The sequence below is a fragment of the Miniopterus natalensis genome, chromosome 7 (genome assembly GCF_054644295.1).
Source record: "Miniopterus natalensis isolate mMinNat1 chromosome 7, mMinNat1.hap1, whole genome shotgun sequence".
Classification (NCBI taxonomy): domain Eukaryota; kingdom Metazoa; phylum Chordata; class Mammalia; order Chiroptera; family Miniopteridae; genus Miniopterus; species Miniopterus natalensis.
This window is the reverse complement of record NC_142087.1, coordinates 40,703,221-40,713,100: the sequence shown is the minus strand read 5'-3', so window position 1 is coordinate 40,713,100 and position 9,880 is coordinate 40,703,221.

Below are 9,880 nucleotides of genomic sequence, written 5' to 3'. Positions count from 1 at the left end.
TTGAAAGAGGGCAGAGCAAGTGAAGGGCCCAGGACCCCTGGTTCTATAATGAACCTCTAGATAATTCCAGATCTGAGGGTTACATGGATTTTAACCTTGGGACTTATAGGAACCAATACCCTTATTTTATTGTTTAAACAGGTCTAGTTATCTTTCTTCTTAATTGCAACCGGCTGCATCCTAACAGGAACAAGTTCTTATACACACCTGATACTAAGCCATTTACAGTGAGTACTTTGAGTTTTCCAATAGCACTATGGAAATATCTATCCAATTTTTTCATTTGTACAGAATTGCTATTATGAACATACGTTTGAAAGATGTTTGGCCAGAGTTTGACCCACAGTCGCCCACTAATGAGGTGCAGTAAAACAAACCAGGCCGTACAGAAAACAAACCTGTGACAATGGCCAGTTGGTGAGGCTCATGAACCGAGTTAAAACTGCTTGTTCCACTGCCCTAGGAGATGTAGGGGTGGCTTCCCATTACGGATTCCAAAAGCAGCCAGATGCTTCTAAGAATGGAATGACTCCGCTTTTAGGGACAGAAGGCTAGTCTGTGATTGCTGACTCTGCAGTTTCCTAGCTCCATTACCTTGCCTGACCCTCAATTTCTTCATCTGTAAAATAGAAATAACATATACCTTATGTGCCTTACAGAGATTTTCTAAGGACACATGAGATAATGAATGCTGATGTGCTCCATAAACCATAAACACTATACAAACATGGTGGATTATTGGTAGAGAATTTTAAAGATCTAATAGACATTCACCAAAGAATTAACTATGTGCAACTACCTGACAATTATTTTTTTTTAATTATGGTAAAATACACATAATGTAAAATTTACTCTCTTAACTATTTTTAAGAGTACAGTTTTATGGTACTAAGTACATTTATATTGTGCAACTATCACCACCATTCGTCTCAAGGACTCTTCTTGCAAAACTGGTACTCTGTACTCATGAAACAATAACTTCCCTCCCCCCAACCCCTGGCAACCACCATTCTGCTTTCTGTCTCTATAAATTTGACTACTCTAGGTCTCTCATATAAGTGGAATCATATGGTATTTTTCCTTTTGTGACTGGCTTATTTCACTTAGCATAATATCTTCAAGGTTTATCCATGTTATAGCATTGTCATAATTTTCTAATTTCCTTTCTTTTAAAAGCTAAATAATATTTCATTGTATATATATATATATATATATATATATATATATATATATATATATGTATATATATACACCACATTTTAAAAATTCATTCATCTGTTGATGGACACTTGGGTTGCTTCTACATATTGGCTATTTTGAATAATGCATCTATGGACATGGTGTACAAATATCTCTTTGAGCTCTCTTTTCCATCCTTTTGGGTATATACCCAGAAGAAAACTTACTGGATCATAGGACATTGATAATTTTCAACTTTTTTGAGGCTCTACCATATTGTTTTCTCTAGTGGCTGTGCCATTTTACATTTCCATTTGCACTGCACCAGGGTTTCAATTTCTCCACATCTTGCCAACTCTTGTTAGTTTCTGTTTTTGTTTTTAATATGTTTTTATTGATTTTAGAGAAAGAGGGAGAGGAGAGAGAGGGAGAGAACCATCGATGTGAGAAACATTGATCAGCTGCATCCTGTATGCCCTCTACTGGGGATCAAGCCACAACCCGGGCATGTGCCCTGACTGAGAATCAAACCATCGACCTTCCAGTGTATAGGACAACATTCAATCAACATAGCTACACCAGCCAGGGCCTGTTTTTTGTTTTTTTTTAAATAGTAGCCATTCTAATGGATGTTATTAGGTGGTATCTTATTGTTGCTTTTACTCCCATTTCCCTTGTAACTAGTAATGTTGAGCATCTTTTCATGTGCTTATTGGCCATTTGTATATTTTCTTTGGAGAAATGTCTATTCAAAGCCTTTGCTCATTTTTTCATTTTTTTTTCAAATCCTCACCCAAGGAGTGAGGATATTTTTGTCATTGATTTTAGAGAGAGTGGAAGGGAAGGGGTGGGGCAGAGAGAGAGAGAGAAACATCGATACAACAGAGACACATCTATTGGTTGCCTCTCACATGCACCTTGACCAGGAGCAAGGATCAGACCTGCAACCCAGGTACACGCCCTTGATTGGGAATTGAACCCAAGACCCTCCGGTGCACAAGCCGACTCTCTAACCACTGAGCAATGCTGGCCAGGGCTTTGCTCATTTTTAAATCAGGTTATTTGTTTTTGGTAAGTTGTAGTTCTTTTTTTAAAAATTCTCACCAAGGATATGTTTTTATTAATTTTTAAAGAGAGAGGAAGGGAGAGAGAGAAAAACATGAATGGGAGAAAGAAACATTGATTGGTTGCTTTCCTTAGGGGCCCTGACAGGGGATCCCACCCACCACCTACATAAGTGCCCTGACCAGGAATCGAACTCGAAGTCTTTTGGTGTATGGGACAACACTCCAACCAACTGAGCCACCTGGCTGGGGAGAATTGTAGAAGTTCTTTATATATTCTGGGTATTAACCTCTTATCAGATATATGATTTGCAAGTATTTTTCCTACCATGACATTTTTTGTTTATAATTTTTGTTAACCTATTTTCAACAAAGAATTGAGATTGCAAGGCACTAATTTTCAGTCTATGATAAGATGAGCCAATAGTTTCTATATATTTACATCTGTCTTAGTCAGCTCAGGCTGACATAACAAACTAGCATAGACTGGGTGGTCCAAATAAAAATATACAGGATGGAACAAAAGTAGGTTTATAATTGTGAGTATGAGAAACACAGAATTTATTTTTGTATTATTACTTAATAATTATTGTATTAATATGAACAACTGTAAACCTATGTTTGCCCCACCCTGTATTTCTTATAGCTCTGGAGGCTGGAAAGGCTAAAATCACAGTGCCAACATGGTCAGGTTCTGGTGAGAACTCTCTTCTTGACCCATAGACAGGACCTTTCTTGCTATGTCCTCACATGGTGGAGAGAGAGAGTGTCTGTGATCTCTGGTGTGTCTTCTTATAAGGACACTAATCCTATCATGGGGCCCTATCTTCATGATTTCATCTAATCCCAATTACCTCCCAAAGGCCCAATCTCCCAATACCATCACATTGGGGATATACAATTCAGACCATAGCATTATCTATAAGAACCCATGATGGACTTCAAAACCAAGTCATACAAATTAAAATAAATATGAGGTACCATTACACACTTATTAGAATTATCAAAATCTGGAACACTGATAACACCAAGTGCTGACGAGGATGTGGAATAGGACTGTTCATACACTGCTGGTAGGAATGCAAGATGGTACAGCCACTTTGGAAGACATTTTTGGGTGTTTTGTTTTGTTTTTTACAAAACTACACATACTCTTACTATATGATCCAGCTTGTGCTCCTTGGTATTGACCCAAGGAGTTAAAAAACTTATGCCCACACAAAACCTGCGCACGGATGTTTATAGCAGCTTTATTCATACTTGCCAAAATTTGGAAGCACCTAAGATGTGCTTCCGTAGATGAATGGATAAACTATAGTATATCTAGAAAATAAACTAGTAATCTGTGCTAAAAATAAATGAGCCACGAAAAGATATGGAGGAACCATAAATGCATATTAATAAGTGAAAGAAGCCAATTTGAAAAGGCTACATACTCTATGATTCCAACTACATGACATTATGGAAACGACAAAACTATGGAAACGATAAAAATACCAGTGGTTGCCAGGGTTAAGGGTGGTCGGAGAGATGATAGCAGAGCACAGAGGATTTTAGTGCAGTGAAACTATTCTGTGTGATACTGTGATGATGCGTACATGTCATTCTACATTTCCCCAAGTCTATAGATTATACACCAAATGAACCTAAGGTGAACTATGGGCTTTGGATGATTATGTGTCAATGTAGGTTTATCCTTGGTGAAAATGCACCATTCTGGTGAGTGAGGTTGGTAATAGAAAAGGCTATGTGAGGGAATAGGGGCATATAGGAAATGTCTGCACTTTCCTCTCAATTTTGTTGTTAACTTAAAACTCTAAAACTCTAAAAAGAAACTTAAAATTTTTTTTAATTTTATTATTATTATTTTTAAATATGGAACCTTTCAAGAATTTTCATGTCATCCTTGTTCAAGGACCAATATGTGTTGCCCAAGAGAGCACTAAAAGAAAAAATTTTTTTTAAAAGAAACAAAGACTATAAAAAAACTGAAATGGAAAAAAATCTTAAGACATAGCTACGAATGTTGCTTGGGATCATCATCCTCAAAATTAATGCCATTTCCAGAGAAATGTGCTGAGTTTCCACATTTGTGGAATGAAGGGAGTGAGAAAGAATGTACCTTTTAACTCAAAATTTAATGAAAAAAATGTAAACAAACATTGAAGTCTAGTTATGATAAGTATAATGAAGTATTCAAAGGGAAATGTCTGCAGTTTTCTTTGAAATACATTTTTAAAAAAGATAGATCGGTGGCTAGAGAGATGGAAGGATAATGGATCGATAGTTGATACAGCAATTTCAGTGAAATTTAGTAGTAGGATCGGGTAGTAGGTAAATACTGGGATGTTCGCCTAAAAGTTTTCCAATTTGGCTGTGTTTGAAATTTTACATTGAAAAATGTTTGGGGGTGGGGGGGATGAGTAATTTGGCTTCCAGCCTTCATGACTAATGCGGAAAAAATGAACACCATGAAGTAACCTGTTCAACTGGTTAAAAGCTGTTGGATTTAATAGCTAATCTAAGATGTAACTATAGGGTTTCATCTTAAGAAGCAAAAGTTCAAAACTTCTGCTATTGAAAAATTTTAAGGTAGCAATTACTGAGTGCTTACTATATGTATGCCAGGACCCTTCTGAGTGTGTCTAAGAAACATGTCATCCAACTGAGTCCTCACAACAATCTAAGAAGTAGGTATAGTTATTTATCTTTGACAGACAAGGAAACTGAGGCTCAGAGGGCTAAAGGAATGAGCTTGTCCAAGATCACGGTGTTGGTATCTGACAGCCAGGGTTTGAATTCTGGGCTGAACGAACTCCCACAAAGCTCTTGGGCAGTATTTTATTTTATTCTGCCTTCTGCCTCAATCTTATCTACATTTTGTCATACAGTTGGTAGGAAAGTTAGGTTTATACATACACAATATTTTAGTTAGTGGACCTCTGAGCAGACACCTGATGGAGTAAAAGCTCAGTGCCCGGTTGAGCTGTGCGTGATGGTTTGGCAGCGACCTTGCGCAAGTCACTTACCATTCTGCACCTCGGTCCTTTCATATGTAAATGGAGGCACAAAACTTACCCAAGTGGTGAAAGAACAGGACTTTCTGTGCTGTCCTTCACCCTTCGTGCCGCCTCTCCTGCTGCAGCCCAAGGCGACCAACCACAGGCCCTGAGGACAGTGACAGGGATGGAAGCAGTGCAAAGGGAAAGATGCATTCATTTTGTTCATCGGTTTTACTCTGCAAGTACACTTTTCAGAATCCAAGGTGAAGGAACAGCAAGGCAGAGGGTTTATGCCATAGGATGTGTCGAAGAGAGGACTTGCCAGACTCGTCAGCAGGGAGGGGAGGGGAGGGGAGGGGAGATGCTGAGGGACAGTCACTAGGGCTGCAGGTGGGGGGGGGAGATGGAGCTTCGTGACCTTGGAGTTGGAGGGGACTAATGGTGAGAGGGCTGATGTGGAGGTAGAAGGGAAGGGTAGGTGGAAGCCTTCAAGTCAAGCCCATGCTAGGTGCAGTGCGTGCCTGACCCGCGGGCTCCATTTCAGAGAGCATCACCCTCCTGTACTATTGAGGCGTCAGGACAGCTGTTCCTGCAGCTGCTGGCACACTGCCAGTGACTTGCTTTGCAGATAAAGCCCCAAACAAACTGTGCTCTATGTGAACACCCCCCAACTCTTACACCCCCAAGCAGGGCAGGTTCACAGGTGGTGTAAAAGCAAATTCCTCAGCTCCTGAACTAGGGTAAGACTGATCAATGGCAAAACCTACACTTGTGATATACCTTACTGGGAGAATCAAATAAGACCAACCCATAGGGAAATGCCTATTATTTCTAAAATACTGGCAAATCTAACTTAATGCAGGCATTTCCTGGATTCTAAAACATTCATCCAAATTCAGCTTTAGGCAAGTTGCTCCATAGAGCACTTAGTAACATTTCAGATACAATGGGGAAAGTTTGCTTCCTGGCTCGTGATATTTCCATTATCCTGTAAATTCCCAGTGCATCAGCTCTGAGTTATTGAGGTGTGTCCCAATTTTTTAGTAACCTCAAATTCCAAGTTTTCCTGCTTCCTGTGCCATTATCCTTTCTTTTAAAATCTTTCTAAAAGTACTCTAGCCCCTATCTCACCTGATGAGGGGAGTTTAGTAGGCCCCCACCCCCCGCCACTAATATTTTTGAGAATTTTAGGGAAGGGGAGCTAGGGGCTTACGTTCTCATTACCATCTTTTACTCGGAATTACTGATTTTACCTGGCTGCCACCTCACCTCCTGCAGTCAATGTCCTCGCTCCATCCGGAGTCACCCCATGCCCTTTTGATTTAATTATATCTAAACTACCAGGGGAATACTAACAACTGTAACAACTTTTTACAGAAGAAATGAGAATAATGGAGGATTAGTACAGAATGTGTAAGAAATAACTTCAAATGTCATTAACTAATATTTATTGAGTGCCTTCTACATGTCAGACATTGTTCTGGTTCTGGAAATGTGTAAGTGAACAGAACAGACAAAAAACAAACCCCTCCTCTCCAGGGGTTTGTGCTCTAGCTGGGAGAAGGAAAGAAGACATGTTTACTTAAGCATTTTGCTGGTTGTCCGGTGTAGGTTAGATAACGTAAGAGGTAAGGAGAAAAACAGTGAAGGAAGAGAGAGGGAATGCCTGCGGGCCGGGTGATGCAACTTTAAATAGATGTGATAAGAAGACTTTCAGCTGAAGACTGGAGAGAACTGAGGAAGGAAGGTCTGTGGGGAGAATGTTCCCCTGTACACGTAGACGCTTCCCTCGCTGCAAAAAGTTCTGTTAGCGGTGGGTGTAGAATATAAAGCGTGGAGTATTATTATGAACTCATGAATTTCACGTATTTGATGTGCAGTTATGTTCTTTTTGATGCTCTAATTATCCCATTTTTGGCGAGTGAGAGCTTCTTCAAGTAGGTCCTAGGTTCTTTGGAAATGACATAGTCATCTGTAGTGTTCTTGCTACCTGGGTAAGATGACCTGGGCTTATTTGATACATTCTTGCCCCAGCCTTGGAAATCTGCCCTTTTTCCAAGAAACCTTAGTTCCTTTCAGTGAGATATTCAGAGCCTACACATTATGTTTTGGAGAGCTCATTGTTTAGGCTAAAAAGTTTTAAAAGTTTTATTGAAAACTTAATAAGTAAAAAAGAAATATTCATGCAAATCAATATTTCTCATATCAGGGATTTACGTGTTCAGTTTTAATGAAAACAGGATTCTAGTTTCAGGAAGGAGGTAGTGAGACCCAGAATAAGAAAGAAACACACACACACACACACACACACACCCACACACACACACTGTGGGGTATACACCTCACATTGTTCTGGAAAGGATGCAAAGCACTGTACCCACTTTTAGAAAATATAAAATGCTCTTTTTATTTTTATTTGTTTTTTAATCCTTACCTGAGGATATTTTTTCCATTGCTTTTCAGAGAGAGTGGAAGGGAGAGAGAGAAACATCGATGTGAGAGACACACATCGATTGGTTGCCCCCCACTCGCGCTGGGTGGGACAGAGCCTGCAACCGAAATACGTGTCCTTGGCTGGAATTGAACCCAGGACCCTTCAGTCCGAGGGCCAAAGCTCTAACCACTGAGCCAAACAGGCCAGGGCCAAAATGCCATTTTTAAGTTGTTTCTTGCTGAGCACTATACTACTAATAAAGCTTCCACAGAATGTGAACTATTTGTGTCCTCCCTACCCAATTCATATGTTGAAGACCCAGTACTCAAAGTGATGGTATTTGGACGTGGAGCTTCTAGCTTCTGGAAAGTAATTAGCTTTAGATGAGGTCATGAGGGTGTAGCTCTCATGATGGGATTAATGTTCTTATAAAAAGAGGAAGCGAGAGCCCTCTCTTTAGGCCGTGTGAGGATACAGCGAGAAGATGGCCAACTATAAGCCAGGAAGAGGCCCTCACCAGACACTGGATCTGCTGGTGCCTTGATCTTGGACTTTCCAAACTCCAGAACTGTGAGAAATAAATGTTGTTCAAGCCACTCAGCCTTTGGTATTTTGTTATAGCAGCCCAAATGGACTGTAAGATAGTAAGTGATTTGCCCATGATCGTGCACCTAAAAAAATACTTCTACTTCTCAACCTCCGCTGAACCCAAACATTCTAATGTCATTAGTCTGCTGTGCAGATTTCTTAAAGCTTCCCACATGGAAGACCACTGCTGGACAGCAGTTCTCAGAGGCTGGCCGGTGAACTCTGGCATTAGGCTCACCTCTCCGGGTACATTTGTTAGAAATTTAGATTGGTTCTCTGAATAGATCTGCTGGGTGAGGGGAGTTGGGGGGTGGCTAAGTGATTCCCAAGTGATTGTTAGGAACACTGAAGTTTCAGAACCGTTGTTCTCAGGGCTGTTAAAAGCCTGCAAGTCAAACCCCACCCTCCATAAATCTTTGTCTCCTCTCCAATTAATCACTTAATGTATTTTGTAAAAGGCAGAATCCTTTGGCTAATTTTCAAGTCTTCCTTGGGTTTGCTTCCTGGCATTGCAGTATTTGTCCTCCGCCTTTCCCTTTCCCCACCTTCCGAACAGTGGACTGTGGCTGCCGTTTGGAAGGCAGGGACAGCTCAGCCCAGTGTTTTACATTGAATAAAGAAACGGTTGCCCGGCCGGGCGTGGCTCAGCGGTTGAGCATGGACCCAGGATCCAGGAGATGGAGGTTCGACTCCCCGTCTGATTTCAGGTCAGCGCACATGCCTGGGTTGTGGGCTCGATCCCCAGTAGGGCGTGTGCAGGAGCCGATCAATGATTCTCTCTCATCATTGATGTTTCTATCTCTCCCTCTCCTTTCCTCTCTCTGAAACCAATAAAGGTATATTTTAAAAAAAAGAAAAAAAGAAATGGTGGTTTGCCCTGGCTGGGTTGCTCAGTTGGTTAGAGTATCATCTCCACATGCCAAGGTTGAGGGTTCAATCGCCAGTCATGACACGTACAAGAAGCAACCAGTGAGTGCATAAATAAGTGGAACAACAAATCAAACTCTTTCTCCCTCTCTCCCTTCTTTCCCCTCTCTCTCCCCCTCTCAAAAATCAATTAAAAAAAGTAAAAAGAAATGGTGGTTTAAATTCAAGTAAAAGCATAGTCTTTTGAGGTCTGGGGATGAAATATTAACCAGACCTCAGAACCAAAGATGCTCTGTGCAGTTCTCTGTGTGCTTTCCCACACTGAGGAAGAATCCTCTGTCCTAATGTGTGTTAAAAGGCACAGGACAGTTTGCCTAAATGAATGGAACTGCCCTCCGGTGGTAGCACAAACACGGGTGTCAGGCGGTGACAGCCCTGAGGGATAGCAATGTTTTCCAACTTCCAGCCAGCGCAGGAGCAACAGGAGCCGGCGGGGTGGGAAGGGTTATAATCCTCAGCGTGGCAAAGGGATGCGGCTGGGAAATGAAGACTTCCTGCTTATAGGCAAATACAGTAGGTCCAGAAAGCACTCTGATATGGGTCCGTCTGAACAGGAAAATGAGGACTTCTTTGTCAAGACGTCTGTTTGAAAAGAAAAGAAAAAAAAAACACAACGTACTCCCTGAAATATTGCTTACTTCCTAGAAGGAAGGACACATTCTTGGATTGAATTCCAAAGGATGTTG